Below are 25,348 nucleotides of genomic sequence, written 5' to 3' on the forward strand. Positions count from 1 at the left end.
CATTGTTGGTGGAATTGTGAATACATCCAACCATTCTGGAGATTAATCTGGAATTATGCTCAAAAAGTTATCAAACTCTGCATACCCTTTGACCCAGCAGTGTTACTACTGGGCTTATATCCCCAAAAGATCTTAAAGGAGGGAAAGGGACTCACGGGTGCTGCCACTGTGGCAGCCCTTTTTGTAATGACAAGAAACTGGAAACTGAGTGGATGCCCATCAGTGGGAGAATGGCTGAAAAAGTTATGGTATGTGAATGTTATAGAATATTATTGTTCGTTAAGAAACAACCAGCAGGATGATGTCAGAGAGGCTGGAGAGACTGACAGGAACTGATGCTGAATGAAATGAGCAGAAGCAGGAGCTCATTGTACACAGCAGCAGCAAGATTATATGAGGATCAATTCTGATGGACGTGACTCTCTTGAACATGGCAATATGGATTTAACATATTTCTACCATGTTTAACATATATTGGACTACTTGCCATCTAGGAAGGAAGCCTTGGGGAAAAGGAAGGAAAATTGGAACACAAGGTTTTGCAAGAGCTAATGTTAAAGAATTGTGCACACATATGTTTTGAAAAATAAAAAGTTTTAATTAAAAAAATGCTACCTCAAACTATGGGGACTGAATGTGGATCACAACATAGTATTTTCACCTTTTTAGTTGTTTGCTTGTTTGTTTTTTCTCTCATTTTTTCCCCCTTTTTGACCTGATTTTTCTTGTGCAGCATGATAAATGTGGGAATATGTTTAGAAGAACTGCACATGTATAATCTATATCAAATTATTTGCTGTCTAGGGAAAGTGGGAGATAAGGAGGGAGAGAGAAAAGTATGGAACACAAGGTTTTGCAGGAATGAATGTTGAAAACTATCTTTGCATGTATCTTGAAAAATAAAGAGCTATTATTTAAAAAAAAAAAATGCTACTTCGAGTATGAGCCTGGTGCCCAAGAGAGGAATAGGAAGATTAAGACAATAAGAAGGCCTGAGGAAAAAGAAAATTGAGTTCCATTTTGAGACATTTGAATTCAAGATTTCTGTGAGCAAATCCTGTTCACAATGTCAAATACAGTGCTAATACTGAAAGTTAAAGAAGTTGGAGCTAGGTAAGTAGATCTGAGAATCAGCATAGGACCAATAATGGAATCCATGAGAATTGATGAGATGACTGAGTAAAAGACAGAAAAAGAAAAGAATAGAGAGCCTAGGACAGAGTCTCTACCACGGCAAAGGTCAAAGAATGAGTAGTTAGAATGCTAGGAGGAAAATAACCCGAAGGAGAAAAGAATATCAAGGAGAAGATAATCAATAGTGTCAAAGTGCAGTAAAGTCAAAAGCAGTGAGGATTGAGAAAAGGTCATTAGATTTGGCAAGCAAAAGGTCACTGGTATTTTTAGAGTGACTGGTTTCAGTTGCTTAAGTTCAGAATATAAAGTATTAAAAAGAAAGGAAGTGAAGTCACTGATTAAAAATTGTTTTCTCAAGAACTTTTGCCATAAGAGGAGAGTTACAGGGTGAGCTATCTCTAACAGTCTGCTGAAGGAATAAGATGACTCACACTTGACAGGAGAAAGAAGGGTCACTTCTTTGTGTGAGTCAGGGAAGAGGGAGGACATAATAGTGAAGGACATCTGAATGATGTAAGGTGTGATGTCCGGGCTAGCTTTCTGGAAGTCCTTCGGACGGGCCTTGGGTTCAGCAGGATAGACACGAGGATGGTCAGGAATAGAGTCTAGAGGCTTTATTCTGACCTAGTCTTGATCTTTTTGCAGGAGGCAGGAGGCAGGAGGCAGGCAGCAGGAGGATGATCAAAAACATCCCTTTTCCAGTCCTTCTCAGCCTTTATATACCTTAGTACAATTACATCACTATAACACACTGACTATGTATAAACTAGAGAACCATGACATCATTATGCTAAGTACTAAATATAAAAGAGAACTAGAGAACCATCATCTCCTCAATTCCACTGAGTTAACACCTTGTTTCCAGTACACTTCTTCAGAGTTCCATCCCTCTACAGTACGGTGAGTGAGGAAGGGAAGAAGAAGGAGCTCTGGGTGAAAAGTGAAAAGCCTCCATTTTTTCAGTGATGTTTCTCAGTCGAATTAGGAGTGGGAGAAACCATGAGAGGTTTAAGGGTAGAGGCAAACAAAGTGTTATAAAGCTGCTGTGTTGAATAGAATTCAATTAGGGAAGCATAAAAGTGAAGACCCAATCAAGACCACAGCACATACATTTATAATGGACCTTTTCAGCAAGATTTTGAGATTTTTTTTTTCCACCTTTGTTCAGTCATGTGTGAGTAGGAACAAAGATGATGGGATGATCCATAGCTGAGCTTGCCAGAGTAAGCTTGGGGATGTGATAAGGAGACCAGGAAATCAAAAGGAGAACGAGATAGAGCAGACTTGGCTCACCAAGGGGTCAAGATGGGAAAGGGAGGAGAGAATAGCCAGTGTTATGGGTGATGGACTTGAATAGAAGTGAAGAGATGGAAGCTGGGGTAGAGAGGATAAAGAATAAGGTTAGGAGCTGCAAGGTTAAAAAGAAGAGCAGAATGATCAACTCAAGGAACTTCAAAGTTCATGAACATGGAAGTGGAAAATGTGTGGGTGATAGTAAGGTCAAAGATATCTTAGTGTGTGGTTAATATGGGGTGGAGGAAGATATGAGAAATGAGTAAGCTGAGGAATGGGGAAGGGAGGTTGTTAGAGGAGGTCAGTATGTAGGTGAAAGTCTCCTTGAATGAAGGCAGGACATGGATGGGAGAGAGACTCCTTGAGGAAAGAGGAGGATCCTGTGGTTGTTTGCCCTTCCTTTTCATTCTGGACAATGCCCATGACATCAGGGAAGTGATACCATGACAGACAAGTGACTCGGATTTGAGTGGGGAAGGGCTGAGTAAGGTCTCCTGCCTCACTGTCCCCTCCAGAACTTTCTGAGTCCAGTAGCCGGATAGAGATCAGGAACACTGGGGCCATCCCATGCAAGGGGAGACTTCGACCTTTTTTACAGGTTTCAGTGTGACTGAGGCTGCCCCCATTCAGTGATTAAAGCTGAGTGGTTGGTTGTTGTCTTGAGGAGGACCAAAAGGACGTCACCAGGTTAGAATTACAGTGTCTGACTGGCTGATCAGACCAATATAAGCTCAAGACACACTGGTCCAAATTGGACAATCGTAATCCCTATGAACATTTGGGATGGATCCTAATTCAATTCTGCTTTGCTCATAGCTGCAAAGGCAAAGAATTTCAAAAGAAGAGAAAAACTGTATTGGGCACCAAGTTTCTGGAGGAAAGCGGAGGATCCTAGAGACCCGTAGGTAAAGCTTCCAGAGTCTGTGGCAGCTCAAAGGAGGAGAGATTTCCAAGAGAAAGTCTGACAGAGGAAGTATTCTGACTCTTCCACCTCTTCCAGTGAAGATTATGGGTGAAAGTACAACCAGTGCTGGAAAGGGTGGCCAGGGAAGCTGCACTATTGGGATGGAGCCAGGTTTCAGGGAGCAAAAGAATACAGAAATGGACAAAGTGTGGAATTAAAAGGTTTAAGATAAAGTCTGATTTGTTATCTCTGCAGGAAGCATTCCAGAGCAGAAGGACTGGGAGGCTTTAGGACGGATCTTTGCAGGGGAGAATTGTGGGATTGAGGTGGATGGGAATAAGGGATGAGTCAGTGGGGAGAGAGAATAAGGAAGTTCCAAATCTCAGGGATGGGGAGAATGGGAAGAGGGTGTGTTCATCAATGAGGCATGATTTCAATTAGGTTTTCATTATCCCTAGAGTTTCAGTTTCCAGATGGAAACCTCCCAGGCTATATAGCCCCAGTGCCAGATAGAATAACTGGCCCTGGAAGGTTAGGATTATGATGCTGCCCTTCTTCCCTGACAAGCACTTTCCTGTGGGCTCAGACTGAGGTTTTTTGGATGTAAGTGGATCTCAGAAATTTTATGTGTTAGTTGCTAATCCAGTTCAAAAGAATATAAGAACTTAAGGGCCGGTGGGGCTTCACCATGCTATGCACCTTACCTTGAAGAATTTCCAGGAGTTCGTGGGGGTGTGGCTCATCTTTCTTTACAGACTCATAACAAGGTATTAACAGAGTGTGAAATAACAGCTCAAAAGGTATGGGCCAAGGGGAAAAATCAGCCCATCAGAGAGAACCACAGGAAAAAACATTAAGATGTATACTGAATCAAAAATAATTTAGTTTAACTCATCAGATACTAGGAGCTTACTTCAAATATTGAAGCTGCAAACCCCAAATCAACATGGTTTGGGAATTGAAGGAGCCTACACACTCTTCCAAATCAATAAAGTGGACAGTGTGATATGTATATATAGACAAATAAATCTATGTCCATATCATGATGGCTCTGTGATCTTGTCAACAATTTCTCATCAGTGTGGATGCTCCTTTCACGGGTGCTGATCGCAACCCATCCTTACCTCCTTGTCCTTTGGGATTCTGTCCAAAGTTCTGGGCCTTTCTACTGACTCTTCACACGATGTGGAACTAATGGATATAAACATCGTTTATCTTTTCCTTTTATTAAACAATGGGCCCACCCATCTTTGAATTAAAAAAAATAATGAAATTTTTTTCTTGGGGAACTTTGTCATCAAGTACAGACATGCTGTTGTACAAAGAACAAAATAGGATTGCATGAGAAACTTCTATTGCGACTGAAATTTTTCTATTATGTACATTTTGATGTGCCCAGGAATGAATTCTTTTAATTTAGATCCAATAATTAAAAGAGCAAAAAACTCAAAACCACAGGACAAATACATACTTTTAGAAGACTATACACAATTTGCCAAGGTAACTAGAAGGATCCATGAGGGCTAAAAGCCAGCCAAATACAGAATATCAAATGAAATGAAATGCACTTGGCTCTGGGAGACAGTTGATGAAACGCACTTCCCTCCTCTTGGCAGAAAGCAAGAGCCTGATTGACAGATGTTACCTGCTCTAACAGATCAGCTCTGTGTTGGTTGGCTTAGTTTAGTTTCCCCCCTCATTAACGCTGGTTAACTGACTAAGATCTCACATCAGGAAATGCCCGAGGTAAAAAACTCAAAATGACCTCAATAAAACTTGAAGAAACCAGTGGGAGAAATCTGAGGTCATTACTAGCCCTTGTCTGGTTTGCCCAAAGGCATTCTGGCTCTTACCCCGACTAGGTTGGGTCCAGCTGGGGGTCCTTCCCACAGAGGTTACCTGTGGCAGAGGTGCTGGAGAAGCTGGCCTTCTGATGGCATTTCACAGATCACACAAGACTTCTTCACTCATTTTCTTTTTTGATAAAGTTATTTTTAATCAAACTAGCTTGAAGTCTCCCATCTCCACACACCTGGCTAGCTGTTCTCCGCGTTGCTTCCTTATTTTTCTTAAAATTATCCTCTTTCAGATCCACCACGAATTTACTCAAATGCCCTAAGCCAGGACTTCACCGATTGGCTCTCATTGTACAGTTTTTCTCTTCATTCTATGGGACAGTGCAATTCCCCTCCCAGTTCTTCACTCCATCTCCTGTCTATGTCTTTGTTCAGGGCTGGATTCCATGGCTGGAGGGTATTCTTTGTCATCTCTCTTTATGGAACCCAGGACAGCTAAATCTGACCTTTTTTTCATAGCTCTGCCTGGAAAGTCCCATTTCCTAGGTGATACCTTTCAGAATCCCTGCTCCTGAAGAGGGGAGCCCCAAAACTCTCTCTCTCTCTCTGACTTTGGGAAGGAACGAGCAGCTCTGACTTTGGCCCACTGTGACTGTCATCCATTTTATTCAATTATTATTCCCAAGTTATTCATTTTATTCAATTATTATTCATAATAATAATAGAGTAGTATTTCTATAACTCTTCAAAGTCTACAATTTTTAATAGATAATAATAATAAAGGTAAAATATATTCAGTTGATCCTCACAAAGGTTCAGGAGAGTAGAAATCAAGGGAAACAGAGAATAAGTGTCAGTCAGGCTCACACAGCGAATTATTGTTTACTGGATTTGCACTCTTCCATAACCTTGAAATAGGGTAGCTGCTAGGGAGGATGCAGTGATAACCCTAAGACTACCCGACCTCGGGAGTGCCACAAACAATGCTGGCTGTCATTTAGCAATCAGTGGGTAACAATAAAGTTTCCGAGAGTTCATTAATGGGGTGCAGCTTCACCTCAATTCAGTGACCCGTGAGACTCCACCTCTAAGCCCTAGAATTCAATACTCCTCCAGACCACCCTTCAATTTTATCTCTAAGCCTTAGAATTCCATAATGAGTACAATCCTCTAAGCCATAAAATTAGCATATCAATGACTTGAACTTGATCTTTGTTTCTTTTTCCCATAAAATTATCTTCTAGCTCCCAATTCTTTGCTAGATTCCCTTGGAACTTAGCCTGCTGTCTCCAACGAAATATATTTTTGCCCCCTAACTAGGAGACAAACTGAGTTTGTGAACTCTTTGGCCATACTGTGATATATCGACCTGGAGACCCTAATATTGCTGGGGTGTCTTCCACTTGTACACCTTTCCCTGCACTTCTTTGTCAAAAAACATTTATCAAGCCCCTACTACACCTTAGGCAGGGTCAACTGGAGCAATGGATAGAGTACTCGGTCTGGATTCAGAAAGACCTGGTTTGAAACCCAGGCTCAGACACTTCCTAGCTGTGTGATCCTGTGCAAGTCACATCATCCTGCTTGCCTCAGTTTCCTCATCTGTAAAATGAGCTGAAGAACAAAACCCCATAGAAATCCCAGAGAATCCGAACTACAAAAACATATAAGCATTATGTGAAATAAGCTGAACAACAAAAAACATAAGCATTATGTGAAATGCTAGGAATACAAATGCAAATAAAAACCCTGCCCTCAAGAAATTTCCAGTTTAATTGAGGAAGACACAAAGGAAGCTGAAAGAAGGGGAAGGGAGGTGGGGAGGCATCCAGACAGCGAAGTTCCCCAAACAATAAAGTTGGGGGGATGGCCGAGCCCCTCTCGCACTTTCCAGCTCTACTTCTGGGAATAGTCCTAGGTCAACACTGATTGGTTGTTTGTTCTTGAAAAGAATCAAAATGACATCAGTCTTGTTAAGAGTCTAAATACAAGCTACCCAGACAAGTTGGGAATGCTCTGCCCCAGGTAATCTATATGGACATTTGGAGTGGAGCAGTCCGTAAATTGGGTATCTCGCGTTTCTTTTTAGTTACTGCAATTCTGCTTTGTTCTTAGAGTACAGGGTCTTCTCTAGTAAGGGCACTCCACACCGGGCCGGCCCGTGCCAGTCTCCCAGGTAGAAATCAGTTCTAAAGTTTTTCAGAGACATTGAGAGTGTTCTTGCCTCCGTTTTAAGAGTTCTTGACTCCGTTTTGAGAGTTCTTGCCTCCGTTTTGAGTGTTCTTGCCTCTGTTTTGAGTGTTCTTGCCTCCGTTTTGTGAGTTCTAGCTTCCGTTTTGAGTGTTCTTGCCTCCGTTTTGAGAGTTCTTGCCTCCGTTTTGAGAGTATGTTCTTGCCTCCGTTTTGAGTGTTCTTGCCTCCGTTTTGAGAGTATGTTCTTGCCTCCGTTTTGAGAGTTCTTGCCTCCGTTTTGAGAGTATGTTCTTGCCTCCGTTTTGAGAGTTCTTGCCTCCGTTTTGAGAGTATGTTCTTGCCTCCGTTTTGAGTGTTCTTGCCTCCGTTTTGAGAGTATGTTCTTGCCTCGGTTTTGAGAGTATGTTCTTGCCTCCGTTTTGAGAATTCTTGCCTCTGTTTTGAGAATTCATGCCTCCGTTTTGAGAGTTCTTGCCTCCGTTTTGAGTGTTCTTGCCTCCATTTTGAGAGTATGTTCTTGCCTCCGTTTTGAGAGTATGTTCTTGCTTCCGTTTTGAGAGTTTTTGCCTCCGTTTTGAGAGTTCTTGCCTCCGTTTTGAGTGTTCTTGCCTCCGTTTTGAGAGTATGTTCTTGCCTCCGTTTTGAGAGTTCTTGCCTCCGTTTTGAGAGTATGTTCTTGCCTCCGTTTTGAGAATTCTTGCCTCTGTTTTGAGAATTCATGCCTCCGTTTTGAGAGTTCTTGCTTCCGTTTTGAGAGTTCTTGCCTCCGTTTTGAGAGTATGTTCTTGCCTCCGTTTTGAGAGTTCTTGCCTCCGTTTTGAGAGTATGTTCTTGTCTCCGTTTTGAGTTTCTTGCCTCCGTTTTGAGTTCTTGCCTCCGTTTTGAGAGTATGTTCTTGCCTCCGTTTTGAGAGTATGTTCTTGCCTCCGTTTTGAGTGTTCTTGCCTCCGTTTTGAGAGTATGTTCTTGCCTCCGTTTTGAGAGTTCTTGCCTCCGTTTTGAGAGTTCTTGCCTCCGTTTTGAGTGTTCTTGCCTCCGTTTTGAGAGTATGTTCTTGCCTCCATTTTGAGAGTATGTTCTTCCCTCCGTTTTGAGTGTTCTTGCCTCCGTTTTGAGAGTATGTTCTTGCTTCCGTTTTGAGAGTTCTTGCCTCTGTTTTAAGAGTTCTTGCCTCCGTTTTGAGTGTTCTTGCCTCCGTTTTGAGAGTATGTTCTTGCCTCCGTTTTGAGTGTTCTTGCCTCCATTTTGAGAGTATGTTCTTGCCTCCGTTTTGAGAGTTCTTGCCTCCGTTTTGAGAGTATGTTCTTGTCTCCGTTTTGAGAGTTCTCTGCCTCCATTTTGAGAGTTCTTGCCTCCGTTTTGAGTGTTCTTGCCTCCGTTTTGAGAGTATGTTCTTGCCTCCGTTTTGAGAGTTCTTGCCTCCGTTTTGAGAGTTCTTGCCTCCGTTTTGAGTGTTCTTGCCTCCGTTTTGAGTGTTCTTGCCTCCGTTTTGAGAGTATGTTCTTCCCTCCGTTTTGAGTGTTCTTGCCTCCGTTTTGAGAGTATGTTCTTGCTTCCGTTTTGAGAGTTCTTGCCTCTGTTTTGAGAGTTCTTGCCTCCGTTTTGAGAGTATGTTCTTGCCTCCGTTTTGAGTGTTCTTGCCTCTGTTTTGAGTGTTCTTGCCTCCGTTTTGAGTGTTCTTGCCTCCGTTTTGAAAGTATGTTCTTGCCTCCGTTTTGCGTGTTCTTGCCTCTGTTTTGAGTGTTCTTGCCTCCGTTTTGAGAGTATGTTCTTGCTTCCGTTTTGAGAGTTCTTGCCTCCGTTTTAAGAGTTCTTGCCTCCGTTTTGAGTGTTCTTGCCTCCGTTTTGAGAGTTCTTGCCTCCGTTTTGAGAGTATGTTCTTGCCTCCGTTTTGAGAGTTCTTGCCTCCGTTTTGAGAGTATGTTCTTGCCTCCGTTTTGAGAATTCTTGCCTCCCTTTTGAGAGTATGTTCTTGCCTCCGTTTTGAGAGTATGTTCTTGCCTCCGTTTTGAGAATTCTTGTCTCCCTTTTGAGAATATGTTCTTGCCTCCGTTTTGAGAATTCTTGCCTCCGTTTTGAGAATTCTTGTCTCCGTTTTGAGAGTATGTTCTTGCCTCCGTTTTGAGAGTATGTTCTTGCCTCCGTTTTGAGAATTCTTGCCTCCGTTTTGAAAGTATGTTCTTGCCTCCGTTTTGTGAGTATGTTCTTGCCTCCGTTTTGAGAGTTCTTGCCTCCATTTTGAGAGTTCTTGCCTCCGTTTTGCGAGTATGTTCTTGCCTCCGTTTTGAGAGTTCTTGCCTCCGTTTTGAGAGTATGTTCTTGCTTCCGTTTTGAGTGTTCTTGCCTCCGTTTTGAGAGTATGTTCTTGCCTCCATTTTGAGAGTTCTTGCCTCCGTTTTGAGTGTTCTTGCCTCCGTGTTGAGAATTCTTGCCTCTGCAGAAATTAGGCATGGACCCACACTTAACACCATATACCAAGATAAGATCGAAATGGGTCCATGACTTAGGCATAAAGAACAAGATTATAAATAAATTGGAGGAACATAGGATACTTTATCTCTCAGACTTGTAGAGGAGAAAGAAATTTGTGACCAAAGATGAACTAGAGAATATTACCAATACAAAATAGAAAATTTTGATTATATCAAATTAAAAAGCCTTTGTACAAATGAAACTAATGCAAACAAGATTAGAAGGGAAGCAACAAACTGGGAAAACATCTTCACAGTTAAAGGTTCTGATAAAGGCCTTATTTCCAAAATATATAGAGAACTGACTCAAATTTATAAGAAATCAAGCCATTCTCCAATTGATAAATGGTCAAAGGATATGAACAGACAATTTTCAGATGATGAAATTGAAACTATTACCATTCATATGAAAGAGTGTTCCAAATCATTATTGATCAGAGAAATGCAAATTAAGACAACTCTGAGATACCACTACACACCTGTCAGATTGGCTAAGATGACAGGAAAAAATAATGATGAATGTTGGAGGGGATGCAGGGAAAACTGGGACACTGATGCATTGTTGGTGGAGTTGTGAACGAATTCAACCATTCTGGAGAGCAATCTGCAATTATGCCCAAAAAGTTATCAAACTGTGCATACCCTTTGATCCAGCAGTGTTTCTATTGGGCTTATATCCCAAAGAAATACTAAAGAAGGGAAAGGGACCTGTATGTGCCAAAATGTTTGTGGCAGCCCTGTTTGTAGTGGCCAGAAACTGGAAATTGAATGGATGCCCATCCATTGGAGAATGGTTGAGTAAATTGTGGTATATGAATGTTATGGAATATTATTGTTCTATAAGAAATGACCAGCAGGATGAATACAAGAGGCTTGGAGAGACCTACATGAACTGATGCTAAGTGAAATGAGCAGAACCAGGAGATCACTTTACACTTCAACATCGATATTGTATGAGGATGTATTCTGATGGAAGTGGATTTCTTTGACAAAGACTCACTTTCAATTGATAAATGATGAACAGAAGCAGCTACACCCAAAGAAAGAACACTGGGAAACGAATGTGAACTGTTTGCATTTTTGTTTTTCTTTCCGAGTTGTTTTTTACCTTCTGAATCCAATTCTCCTTGTGCAACAAGAGAACTGCGCAGTTCTGCACACATATATTGTATCTAGGATATACTGCAACATATTTAACATATATAGGACTGCTTGCCATCTAGGGGAGGGGGTGGAGGGAGGGAGGGGAAAAATCGGAACAGAAGCGAGTGCAAGGGATAATGTTGTAAAAAAAAAAATTACCTTGGCATGGATTCTGTCAATATAAAGTTATTATAAAATAAAATAAAATATTAAAAAAAAAAAGAATTCTTGTCTCTGTTTTGAGAGTTCTTGCCTCCGTTTTGAGTGTTCTTGCCTCCGTGTTGAGAGTTCTTGCCTCCGTTTTGAGAGTTCTTGCCTCCGTTTTGAGTGTTCTTGCCTCCGTTTTGAGCGTTCTTGCCTCTGTTTTGAGCGTTCTTGCCTCTGTTTTGAGAGTTCTTGCCTCCGTTTTGATCACCATGTGAGCGCTCACCTGTGGGAATTCTCCATAAAGGAGTCTTTTAGGCAAGTGTATATTTGGCCCTGGAAGGGGGAAGCCCAGGAGAGGTGCACCCTGGGCAGTGGCATCTGGATCCTTGGCAATTTGATTGAGAAATGTCCGGTACCTGATCCTAGGTGGGACCCACCTGAGCCCCTCATCGCCTGAAGAAGGGCAAAGACCTGCACCGGCCAACCGAAGATGATTTTGATAAAGTTAAAGTAGCAAGATAGTTTGAAAAAATCATGGGGGGGTGGGGGGGAGCAGCTGGGCGGGGCAGTGGTTAGAGCACTAGCTCTGAAGTCAGGAGGCCCTGAGTTTAAATCTGGCCTCAGGCACTTACACTTCCTGGCTGTGTGACCCCAATTGCCTCAGCAAAAAGAAGAAAGAAAGAAGTGATAAATTCACAATGGTCATCCTCTTTGCCAAAAGGTAGATTTATTAAGGAAAAGAGGTTATAGACAAAATAGAGAGGTAAACGAAGCATCAGGAGTCAACATGAAATAGAGTTGGAAGAGCAATCTGGTTATCAAGGAAAGAAGTTTGGGAGAATCCATTAAAGGAATATGCCATAAGGGGAAGCACACCATTGACTGGCAGCTAAATCCACAGAGGAATCTAGTAGACTAATCATAGTTATATATAGTTTCATATATATATATAGTTAGCTATATAGCAAGGAGAAAGGTGCCATTAAAAGGGAGACGCTATGAAGGGGACAGAAAGAGTAACTTGTTGTGGACTTAATCTTTTTTTTTTTTTTTATAGCTTTTTATTGACAGAACATATGCCTGGGTAATTTTTCAACATTGTCCCTTGCACTCACTTCTGTTCCAACTTTTCCTTTCCCTCCCTCCACTCTCTCCCCTAGATGGCAAGCAGTCCTATACATGTTAAACCATGTTAAAGTATATCTTTAATACAATATATATGTACATTCTCTTGTTGCACAAGAAAAATCAGATTCAGAAAGGTAAAAATAGCCTGGAAAGAAAAACGCAAATGCAAGCAGTGTTCTGGACTTGATCTTGAAAAGGATTTAGCAAAGATCGTCATGAGCAGATCTTTGAAAGGAGAAAAGTAGCATTGGGGGTGTCTGGGGCCAGAGAAGAATTCAGTAAGTCAGAGGGAGGGATCAGGGAGGAGCTAGCTGGAATACCTGGCAGACCAGGACCCAGACCTAAAGACATGCTAATCAAAATAACTGTATGGATATGTAGACATATATTGTATTTAACATATTTAACATATTGTTTTGGTCTTTCAGGGAGAGAGGGTGGGGAGAAGGAGGGGAAAAATTGGAACAAAAGGTTTTGCAATTGTCTATGCTGAAAAATCACCCATGCATATATCTTGTAAATAAAAAGCTATAATAAAAATAAATAAATAAATAAAGACTGCTAATCAACATCTCAAAATGTTGTTTAAGGATACCTAGAGATTGGGGGGGGGGGGGGAGGGAGGGGAGAATGACAATGGAGTTTGATAAAGAGTTCCATCCTAACAATCATTCTATACAAACAGGATACTCTGGGACTTGGTTGGGTTTCTTCCTGACAGGGAAAAGATTATTTCCACATCAATTTGAGACCCTCTGGACCAACACACCAACAATCCTCTGCGATGCTGTCTGAGTGAGCCCTGCTGCCCGTAACCAAAGCTTGCACAGACATCCTGAGTCAGGGACACTTTGGGAAAACGGCAATCTTGGCCGACTGTAGGGCAGACATCCTGAGTCAGGAGCACTTCTTTGCTTGGGGGCTTTGTAATGCTCCTCACCTAACCCTTTTGCAAATTCAGTCTGCACTTCTTTAAGCTTGCCACCAGCTTAAGAAAAATAAAGCAAGCAGACGAACTAATACCGTTTTGTCTTTCTTAGATCAAACCCTGGGACTGCCACCAGCCGGGAATGTGAATTCTGAAGCCAGTTTATTTTCTTTCCTAGTCAGGAAATGCTAAAAAGGCCCGTGCCATCCGGGAATGTAGTTTCCTGGACAGTCTTATTACCATAGCTAAGGCAGCCATAATATACCCAGACTGCCTTATTAGCATCTTTAAACAACCTTTGAAATCTTGATGAGGTCTGGGACCCGGTCTGCCTGGTGGATTCCACCTGGCTCCTTCTCCATCCCTCCCTTTGAGCAACCAAACTCCTTCCTGATTCCTCCCCTTAGATCCTGCCTCCTTTCCCCAGAGACTTTAAGTTGTGTACCTTCAAAATGCAAACTGATCATTTATTTATGATTCTATGTTGGAATTGCTGGAGCCTCTCAGGTAAATAAATAGCAGCCTTTTCCTTGCTAACTCCCCTGCAGGACCATACGCTATGAGGTGCCCTTTCTCCCCCCCCCCCCCATCCTTTAATAGCTTCTTCCTCCTGGTTAATTGTGAGTTCCACTAGGGCACTCGTCTTTCCCCCTGTTAATTCACATAATAAATAGCCTAACTTTGCAATCTGTGATGGATCTCTTGTCATGGTTGTTTCATGCTGTGAATTTTTATGTAACATTCTTTTTATAATTTATAATATAATTAATTATCATTTATAATCATGTAACATTCTTTTTTACAATTATAATATAATTACTCTCCTGAATCTCTTTCTAGTGACCTTTTCCAACCATCATCTCTAGATCTTCCTCCTCTTAAAACTCTTTATCTGTCCATCACTCCCATTTTTGTTTTCTAGTCCCACAGTCAGTAATCTCCTGTGGGCAGGAAAACTTCTTGTTTTGTTTATAATGCCGGAGAATCTGAGACAAGATAGATTAGAGAGTTTGAAAATTTTATTTACTGGAGAACTTAATTGATTGATTGGACAGGATTCTCGTCTCAAAGTATCCAGCTGTGAATGTGAGACTCCCAAGGTTTTTTTTTATAGTAAGAAGAGAAACAAAGGCAGGAGGCAAAGAGCGGGAATTTTCAGGGATGGACCATAAATTCGATTCTAGCAGGATGGAGGTGAAAGCTATAAATTCTTACTAATTGGGAGGCCAGAGTAAGGATGTCTGAAAAAACAAACAGAAGTAAAGATGTCAGTTAGGTATCTCAGATAGTCTTATCTTTTGGAATGTTTAGAATGGCTAGTCCAACCCTAATGGACAAGAAAAAAGGTGGGGGTTGCATTCTAACTCAGGGAAATGGAGATATAATTCAGGGAAACTGAGGTAGAACAGTTCAAGGAGACTGTGGCATAACGTGTTTTGTTTTGCTTTTTTTGCATTTGAATCCTAGCTCTTAACCCAGAGCTTTTGCCCTAGCAGGTGTTTGATACTTTAATAATTTTTCCATTCATCTATTGTTCCCTTATTTTTCCTGCTTAAATTCTTATTGCTCAGGAATGCACTCTTGCTTTTTCTCTTTTTTGGCCTCACTTTCCAGTCCCTGAGGGTGATCTTTCTCAGTCCTGACTTTCTCAGGAGAGATAAGAAAGACTGGGTCCTCTTCCTTGAGCTGCCTCCCAGCCTTCCCTTTGTTTTAGACTGTGCTAGCCTGGAAGGACATTCTCTGGAGATGTGGTCAAGCACCTTGCCTGTCCAAAAACAGTGATTGGTTCGAGTCTTCCTGTCACCAGGATGGTTACATTTTCCATCTAGACTTTCAAGAGAGGATCGGGGGAATTAAAGGGGATGAGTTACTCAGAATTGGGACAGAGGATCCCGATTGCAAATAATGCATTTCTCAATTGTCAATCTGGGGGATCTAAAGTGCTGGAGGATATGATAATAGCAGCAAACATATACACAGCACTTACTATGTGCCAGGCTCTGTGCTATGTGTCTTACAAATATGTCATTTGATCCACACAGCAGCCCCGGGAGATAAGCCCCATTATGGGGGGATGGAGACAAATTTAGATTGAGTGTCTTGCCCAGGGTCACAGAGCTGGTACGTGTCTGAGGCTGGATTTGAGCCCGGAGGGCTAGACACTGCACTTCCTAGCTAAGGAGAGTCTAGCCTTACCATGGAGAAGGGTCACCAGTTTCTGGGACACTGAAGAAGAAAGGGGTGATGTAGAGAGGCTTCCAGGTGTGAAGGAAGGAAGAACAAAGTTAGGGACATTTGGTTTCTATTTTCTGCTGAGAGAGAAAGGGGTGAGTGTAGGAGACGCTAGGGGACTTGAAGAGAGTTGGAGGGGGTTGGATGGGTACCACTGGGCATGTGGGGGGTGGGGATGGGGATTCTTGTTAATTAAGGAAGCATGAAAGGATTGTCAGGGAGACCCAGTTGAGATTAAATCACTAAGGGTTAAATTGTAACAAGGTTTTAAGGAGCAGTCTTCTGTAATTCCTTACTCCTGCCAAGAACAGGTGCGTACACTGGAACCTAAACAGATTGTTCTGCCAATATTATGCCAACATTATTGATGGCCGTAGGTCAGGATGATCTTACCAATGGAGAAATAACGGGATGACAGTTCTGAGAAATGGTTGTATCGAAATAGATTCTGAGAATTAGTTGTATTAGACATGAATTATTTTTAAGAGTACTCTGGTTCATTTCATAGGTTCTCAAAGGCTACCTCTCTGGTCGGAATGCTCTCATTTTCCTCTTTTTGATAAATTCTCTATTATTTTTCCATGTAGGTTCATTTCAACCCCCAAATTTGGCAGGGTTCTCCAATGCTGGAGGAGAGATGAACTAAGTCCCTGTGAATAAGTCACTTTCTAGGAGATAAAAGGCCTAGACTTTCTACAAAGTCTCCCTACCTGTGAAGAAACTGGACACTAAGTATTGTAAAGTGGGAATGGGCAACACAGCTCTAAGAGAGATCCCACTCCAGCTTCTGAAATAACAACTCCCCACTGGACAAAAATTGCTGGGGCAACTGGAAAATAATATGGCAGAAACTAGGCACAGATCAACATCTTGTGCAGAATAAAGAGATAAGGTAAAGAATTTTCAAGAATGTGTAAATTCTTTTTCTGTATTTTATTTTCATTATTTCTGTGTTTCCGCTATGACCTGTATATTATTTGCAGGCTCATATTTACTTGAGCCTTGGCCAGCTATAAACATATTTACTTAACCTGAGTGGATAACATTTATCAGTATTTGACATTTATTGATATTTAGTCTATTAGCTTGACCACTATCTGCTTGATTAAGCCTGAAGGCCTGATTTTCTGTTTCCTAGAAATCAGGAGATTTCAGGGAAACAGAAACCTTCCATTCCTATCTCTCCAAATAGCAACAACCAATTAGATGCCTCCCCCTTCCCTTCTCCATGCTCTTTTACTTGTGATGTAATTTCTTGTATAAAAGCTATGTATCCTTACTACTTCTTTAGCCCTCCTACCAAGAGCTTTCTCTTTCTTATCTCATAATAATATAATGGGTTGTAATAATATAATGGATTGTAATAATATAATGGTTCGTAATAATATAATGGGATGTAATAATAATAGAATGGCTTATCCTCTGGAGGTCTTCAATAAACTACTTTTCTGCTTTTTGCTGAAGGCTCTCTGAGTAGTCATTTTGGGTAAGAGTCTTCTACATCCCTCACAATCTCATACCCTATACCAAGATAAGGTTGAAATGAGTTCATGATTTAAACATAAAGAGTGATACCATAGAAAAATTAAGAGAGCAGGGAATAGTCTGCTGGTCAGATCTTTGGAGAAGAGAGGAATTTATGACCAAACAAGAAATAAAGAACATTATGAAATACAAAGTGCATATTTTTGATAACATTAAATTAAATTACCTAAATTAAAAAGGTTTTACACAAACAAAACCAATGCAGCCAATGTTAGAAAGGAAACAGAAAGCTGGGAAACAATCTTTAGAGAGAGCTGAATCAAAGTTATAAGAAAACAAGTCATTCTGCAATTGATAAGTGATTGAAAGATTTGAACAGTTTTCAGTTAAAAAAATTAAAGCCATCTATAGTCATATGAAAAAATATTCTGATTAGAGAAATGCAAATTAAAATAACTGAGGTACTGCCTCCTACCTCTCAGATTATCTAAGATGACAGAAAAAGATGACAAATATTGGAGGGAATGTGGGGAAACTGGGACACTAATACATTGTTGGTTGAGTCATGAACTGATCCCACCATTCTAGAGAGAACTCTACCCAAAGGTTTATCAAATTGTATTCCCTTTGATTCAGCAATGCAACTACTGGGCCTGTATCCCAAAGAGATCATAAAAGAGTTTTTTAAATTTATTTTTCTGATTTTTTCTTTCCCAGCATGACTAATATAGAAATATGTTAATAATGATCATACATGTATTACTAATATCAGATTGATTACTTTTTAGGGAAGAGGGAAGGAGAAAAAAATTTGGATCTCAAAATCTTACAAAATGAATGTTGAATGTCTCTACATGTAATTAGAAAAATAAAGCAATATTAAAATGAAAAAATGAGGGTTTCTACCTGAATCGCCAATGGCTAAGATGTTGGAGAAATTTGGAAAATATATTGTGCAGGTCTCTTTATCTTTCCAGGAACATTTATATTTAGAAAAGCCAAATTTGCCATGGCTGCTGGAGGGTCATATAAAGAATGTAAGCTGGTTTCTTTAAGGGGATTTTTAGTAACTGTGTACAAAGCAAATAGACTATTGATAACTTTGAGAAGAATACTATACCTTCAACAAACTTAAGAATGATTTGGATTGTCAGAGAGGAAAAAATACTGAAAGAAAATGGAAGAAAAGGTGAAACAATGTAAAGTTCTTTCCCTCTATCCATATCCTCCATTCAAAAAGAACTGAAAATTTAACTGAAAATTGGTAGTTTTTTTTACATTCATTTGTTAATCTGCTGGGAAGAGACCCACTGGGTAAATTAAGGGCTACCATATTCTCTACCCCAGAGGAGTAAGAAAAGAAGGCAAATTAAAAAAAGAAAGTCAATTTATGTTTTGGTTTGTTCAAGATTTAAGAACTATAAATAAGACTTATACCTACTGTGCCTATTGTTCCTCCTCCTACAGTTATTACACTTGTGCAACTCTAACCATGGCATGGTTCATTTTAGTAACTAATCTATATTCCATGTTCTCTCTCATTCCATTCGCTGAAGAATCTAAATTCTTGTTTGTTTTTCCTAATGGGGAATCCCAGTACATATAGCAAACGATCTTCCAAGCATTCTATAGTTCACTTCCTATTTTTTCTAGAAGTTGGAGGGAAATTTTTAAGGTGTTTATTCCATCCAAGGGAAGTGCCTTAGTTCAACATGTAGGTGATTTGTTAATCGCTTCTGGAACTGATGAACAAAATTAAGTGGATACTCTTGCTTTGCTAAATTCTCAACTATGCCAAGGGATCTTTGGATTAGCTGCAGGATTCCCTGCCTGAGGTAAAATAGGTAGAACTCCCCCTCTCAGATGATGGGAAAAAAATTGTTAACCAATTCTAAGAATAAGGCTTCCTCATACTAAGAAACAGTTGTGCTAATTTCTTATTTTGGTAGACTATTGTAGACTATGGATTCTTACCTTGATCAAGATTACGGGACCTTCAACTTTGTTGTTTCATGACAATTTCTTTCCTGTCTCAGAAAGGGAAGAAAAATCTGACTTTTCAACTTGGAGTCATTGCCCCCCCTCCAGTATTAGGTAGGCCCGATTTGAATAAATTTTTCCATTTATTTTGCTCTGAGAAAGAAGGGGAGATACATGGAGTCCTGCCCAAAACTTGGGACAAGAATATTATTGACCCATAATATATTTTTGCTTCAACTGGATCCTGTGGCCCGGAGGACACCAGAATATCTTCTAGCAGTGACAGTGAAGGAAACACTGCCTTTACCTTAGGATGTGGCTGATTCAAAGACTGTATCGCAAGTCCATTCGATCAAAGCTTCTGTGAGACATCCGACCTTTAATAAACAAGCCCTACTTGTTGAGTTCCCTGTCATCTGCACAGTTCTGCTACTTTGCTTCCAGAGAAGAGGATCTGCAGCTCATGATTGCCTAGTAACAATTGAGGAAGGTTCTATGTGGGTAAAACTATTATTCTATTTGGAGAAGTGCTGTTTCCTCCTCAGATAAAGTTAATTTGAGATAACAGGATCTCTTTGCTTTATTTCACTGATTTTGACATGTTTGTTGATGTAGAAAAGTAGCTAGATTTCTAACAAAATTTAAAATGGAGCAATTTAAGATTTGGATTTATATTGGGTTTTGATTTTAAAAAATTGGGGTAATTATTTTTTTATTATTTTATATTATATAATAACTGGTATATAAATGTATTTTTATAATATAATCTATACCATCATAGATATTTTATATTACTAAAATATATATTTCATATGTTATTTATTTATTATGAGCATTCTTCTTCTCTACTCCTTGATTTGGTGATCTGGTCAGCTCCTGTGGATTAATTACACTCTATGCTAATGATTCTCCACTCTACTTCTGCTGACCCAAACTGCCCCTGTCTCTTGACCTTCAGTCTCACACCTGTCGCTGTCTTATGGACAGCTGCTATTGTATGACTTAAACTCATTGTGTCCAAAACAGAACTCATTATCTTCCTAAAGCTTCATGGTAGAGGGCAACACCATCCTCCCGGTCCCTCGGCCTTGCAATCAAGGAGTTGCCTTCAACTCCCGCCCTCTCTCACCTACCCCGAGCCCCAATTCTAATCTCTTGCCAAGGTCTGTCTACAACATTTCTTGTCTACACCCCCTTCTCTCACGCCACCACTCTAGTGCCTACTCTCAAACCCTCACACCTGGATTATTGCAGTCCCCGCTGGCGAGCTCCACCTTCCCCAAGTCTCTTCCCACTCCAATCCATCCTCCGTTCAGTTACTAAAATGATTTTCCTAAAGTGCGTCCTACTCAATAAACTCCAGTAGCTCCCTATTATCTCCAGACACTAAATGTTCTGTTTGGAATTTAAAGGCCTTCATCCTCCTCCGGCTCCTTCCCTTTCTGATCTCACACTTTACAGGGCAGCTCCTGGCAAATAGAATGAGGAGAAAGAGAAGCAGTATCCGATGTCATAGTCTTGGGTTCAAAGATTATTGCAGATGAGGATTGCAGATATGAAATGAAAAGACTCCCACTTTTGGGGAGAAAAGCTCTGGAAAATCCCGACTGCAGATTGAAAAAAACAGAGATGGCACTTTGCCAACAAAGGTCCATGGAGGCAAAGTTCTTATTTTTCCAACAGCAATATATGACTATGAGAGTTGGGCTATAAGGAAAGCTGAGTGTCGGGCAAGATCAATGCTTTCAAATTGTGGTGTGAGAGATGTTTCGTTAAGACCCTTACTCAAATTCCAGTCAGCATCAGTCAGTTCATTGGATTCCATAAAGAACAAATATTTCATTTGTAAGTGGTACCCTCATTTATTAATATGTATAATATATGATCCTAATATATTATTAATACATACCAATGCCAGTCATATCGAAAAATAAAATCGAAAAAATATATAAATATATACTTTCTTTTAAAATATCTACATTTATAAATAAAATAAAATATATATTTTAAAAATATATAGTTGACATAAGTCACACAGCAATAACTAGGTAGGAAAGATTTTTATAGGAGGCCTCAGAACTGCATTTCCTGGTTCAGAAGTGCCCTTGCTCAGCCGCAAGAATGCTGACAAATATATCTCCATCCTGTTTTGCTCAGAGTTCATGTCTAAGCTAAGCGTGGGCAGCATGGTATGGAGAGTCTCCCAATTTGTTCTGCCGTCTCTGTACTCCTTATACTATCTCCTCTTGCTCATCAGGGGAACCTATTCAACTTACAAACTATTAATCATCAGAGATAGGCCGGGCTTCCTCCATCCTATTTCCCCAGCTGGTGCATCGTTTTTTGGCCCTCAACATAAGGTCTATCAGCCAATGAGATTTTGTTTTTTGTGTAGATTTTCCAGAGTGTTCAAGTACTAAACACAATATAAAACCTTATTTAAAAAAAAAAAAAAAAAAACCAAGGTCCTGGGGACCTGGCATCTCAGACTGAGGAAGGTCTAGGGGTCATTGTGTAGGAGAGTAAGGGGCAGGTCCCTTCAATAAAGTGGCCTTGGTGTGGAGCTCTGCCTCAGTTTCTCTTTTTGTACTTTGGGGTTTTAGGCCCCACAGTGGGGTTGAAGAAGACTTTTCACAGTCCATTGGACAGCAAGGAGATCAGACAGTTGATATTTAAAGAAATTAATTCAGCTATTCACTTCAAAGTCAAATACTGAAGTTGAAGCTTAAATAGTTTGTCCACATAAAGAGAAGAGAGGAATCACTGGAAAAGCTGCTGACATTGGGGAAGATCGAAGGCAAAAAGGAAAGAGGATGAAGAGAATGAGATGAGCAGAGAATGTCACGGAGGCAGGAACTTGTTCAGACTTGGGGAGGTGGTAGAGGACCATGTTGTGATTCACGGAGCACAAAGAGTCAAAACATAACTGAATGTCTGAACAGCCACAAGCCTTCCTCTTTGACATGTATTCTTCCATAACCCCTGGTTATTCCACAAACAAGACCCTCCATCTTTCAACCCTGAATGAGCCCTTTTCAGGGATACTCTTCCTTCTTACCTCTACCTGCAGTCTAGATGGCTTCCTTTAAGACCTAGCTAAAACACCACCATGTACAGGAAACTGTTGCCCCACTCCCCTTAATTCTAGTGCCTTCTCTGTTGATTATTTCCTTGATAGCCCATGCACTGTGAAATGTCTTTCACTAGTAGCATTTTTAATGCTCAAAATCTTTATTGGTTAGAGAAATGCAACTCTGAGCTACCATTTCATACCTCTCAGATAGGCTAAGAAAAGATAAGGATAAAGGTTGTAGAGAATGGTGAGGGATAAACTGGGTTACTAATACATTGTGAGTGGATTAGGGCCCATTCTGCAGAGCAAATTGGAGGTAGGCTACAGGCTTATAAAATTGTGCATATTCTTTGATCCATCAGTGTCTACTGGGTCTGTATCCCAAAGAGACTATAAAAAAGAGAAGAGAACCACATGTGCAAAAAACATTTGTAGCAGTCCTTTTTATAGTGGCCAGGAACTAAAAATGGAGTGGATATTCCTCAGTTGAGGAATGGTTGACTAAGTTATGGTATATGAATGTAATGGAATATTTTTGTTCTGTAAAAGATGATGAGCAGGATGATTTCAGAAAGGCCTGAAATTGAATGAAAGTGAGCAGGATGACCGAGAGAATTCTGTACACAGCAACAACAAGATTATATGATGATCAACTGTGATGGACGTGTCTCTTTTCAACAATGAGGTGATTCAAAGCAATTCCAATAAACTTGTGATGGAGAGAGCCATCTGCATCCAGAGAGAGGACTATGGGGACTGAATGTGGATCACAGCATTGAAGTTTCATTATTTTTGTTCTTGTTTGTTTGCTTGTTTTTTTCTTTCTCATTTTTTCCCTTTTTATCTGATTTTTCTTATGCACATGATAAATGTGGAAATATGTCAGAAAAATTGCATGTATTTAACCTAGATTGGATTACTTGCTGTCTAGGGGAGGGAGGGAGAAAAATTTGGAACACAAGGTTTTGCAAAGGTGAATGTCTAAAACTATCTTTGCATGTGTTTTGAAAAATAAAAAGCTATTATTTTTCAAAAAGAAAAGAAAATCTAAAAAAAAAAAAAAGTATCATTTTTATAAGATGGATGATCCCACTTTGGAGTTCCCTGAGGAAGGATCCTTCAACCTACATGAATAACTCTACTTGTGAGGAACTCTTGAGAGCAAACATCCTCACCAGATGGAGGCTTCTTTCTCCTCTGGCATCAGTTGATAACTAAAAAGAAAAATCAGTTTATTCTTTGCAGCTGTGAGGAAAATGAGTGGAGGCTAAAATTGGAGATGACTAGCCTTAGAACTCAATTGAGGAAGAGGCCTATTATCAGATGGCAGAGAAGGCCCTGATAAAGCAGCCTCTAGCACTCCAGATCTGCCTCCTCTACCCCATACTCCCTAAAGTAAAGGGGCAAAACAAAAGCCAAAACCATTGGCCGTAGCCCAGGATGCAGTGGCTGACCTTGACGTCCTTGGTGTTTGACCTTAAATGCTTCACAGCACCTGCTTCTTCACCTTCATGGCCATTGGAACAAATTGTTCCCAAGCACCCATTTCACCCACGTGGGGAAGGCTTCCCCTAACTCACTAGTGACATCCAGACCCATCACTTCCCTTCCACCTGCTCAGACAGTTTACCAAGCTAGGTCACAGGTTCTCGGAGCCACAGGTGAGAGTTGGGTGAAGGGCAGCTGCCAAAGATGGACAAGCAGCTCTGAAAAGGGCCCAGCAAGTCCTCACCCCGCAGGTACCAGTCCTGAACACTCCCCCACATTTACTCCATACACTCAGGGCTTTCTACTAAACTACTATGGGCAGATACCCACAAAGCCCTAATCAGCATTGGGGGGGCACCCAGGAGGAAGTCTTAGAAGTTGTCTTGAGGGTTTTGAATAGGAGAAGTCTAAAAAAAGAAAAAAAGGAAGAAAAGAAGAAGGAAGAAGCCTTTTATGCTGCCAGTTACAATAGAAAGGTTTGTCTCCCTTTCCCAGTGGAGGCCCATGGAAGGGCCTCCCCAGCAGCCTGGGCTTGTAAGCAGAAGGAAATTGGAAAATGAGTGTCCCCTCTGGAGAAGGGATAATAGACCCCATTCAGAGCTTAAGAAAAGCAGATAGAGGCCCTCACATTTTCCATAATGAGGGGAAGCCCCTGTTTCTACCAGACACAGGTGCCACTGGATCTGTGGTACCTAAGGCTGATTTCCCCCTCACGCCACTTTTCAGTGATTCTTTCTTGGCTGTTGGAGTTGGGAGCCAGCCTATCCCACATCGGGCCTCCCAGCTCTTGAATGGGATGAACGGGTCCAGCTCCTTCTGAGCTCCACCGTCCCCTTTAATTTGCTGGGTCACAAACTTCCTCTGTGAGCCAGGCTGCCGTATTCAGTGTAAGCTTTTACTCCACACAAAAGGATTGTTTTTGCAGATCCCTTCAGATGTAGTGTGAATTTTCTCACTGACAGAAGAAAGGGAAGGAGAGGGAGGGAGGGAGGCAGGAAAGGGGCTGCCCACTGGTGGAGGGAGGGGGCTAGCACTTGGTTCAAGGACAGAGAAGTGAAAACAGGAGGAGGAGGAACATGTTAGGGCCAAGACCAGTCAAGTGAGGCCTGGTGCAAACAGAGGAAGAAGTAGAGAAGGGATACAGATAAGCTGTCTGGACACATAGGCAGGTGGCTTAAGTGGGGCAAGGGTCTCCTTTTTTTGTGGGTGATGAGAGGCCACTGAGGGACAAGAGAAGGAGCAGGAACAAGCAAGAGGAAGCACAATACTGAGCATCAACGTTAATAGAGAGATTTTTGAATGCAAATTTTTTTTTCTTTTTTAAAAGCTTTTTATTTTCAAAACATATGCATAGAAAGTTTTCAACATTTACCCTTGCAAAACCTTGTATTTCAATTTTTTTTCTCCCTCTCTTCACCCCATCCCTCCCCTAGATGGCAAGTAATCCAGTATAGGTTAAACATGTGCAATTCTTCTATACATATTTCCACAATCATCATGCTGCACAAGAAAAATCACATCAAAAATGGAAAAAATGAGAAAGAAAAAAATGCAAGCAAACAACAACAAAAATAGAGAAAAGCTATGTTTGAGCCACACTCAGTCTCCACAGCCTCTCTCTGGATGCAGATGGCTCTCTCCATCATTAGATCATTAGAGCTGGCCTGAATCACCTCACTGCGGAAAAGCGCCACATCCATCAGATGATCACATAATCGTGTTGCCTTGTACTATGGTCTCCTGCTTCTGCTCCTTTCCCTCAGCATCCATTCCTGTCAGTCTCTCCAGGCTTCTCTGAAATCATCCTGCCAGTCATTTCTTACAGAACAATAATATTCCCTAAGACTGAATGCCAATTTCTTTCAGAATTCTTTATATCCAGTTGAATTTGAATGGATAAAAAGCAAGAACTGTCTTATTAAAAAGGGCTAGAAACTGACAACACTGGATCTC

At 40.8% G+C, this 25,348-nt stretch overlaps 1 long non-coding RNA gene across 1 annotated transcript; it reads right to left on the reverse strand.

Annotated features, from left to right (window-relative positions):
* Positions 1-14,138: 14,138 nt before the first annotated feature.
* LOC127547572 (uncharacterized) lies at positions 14,139-19,272 on the reverse strand. The gene is made up of 2 exons (XR_007950214.1): positions 19,142-19,272; positions 14,139-14,378 (listed from the first exon to the last, which is right to left on the reverse strand). It is a non-coding gene; the product is annotated as an uncharacterized LOC127547572 (long non-coding RNA).
* Between the last annotated feature and the right edge of the window lie 6,076 nt (positions 19,273-25,348).

This window comes from Antechinus flavipes, chromosome 1 (genome assembly GCF_016432865.1).
Source record: "Antechinus flavipes isolate AdamAnt ecotype Samford, QLD, Australia chromosome 1, AdamAnt_v2, whole genome shotgun sequence".
In the NCBI taxonomy this organism is placed as follows: Eukaryota; Metazoa; Chordata; class Mammalia; order Dasyuromorphia; family Dasyuridae; genus Antechinus; species Antechinus flavipes.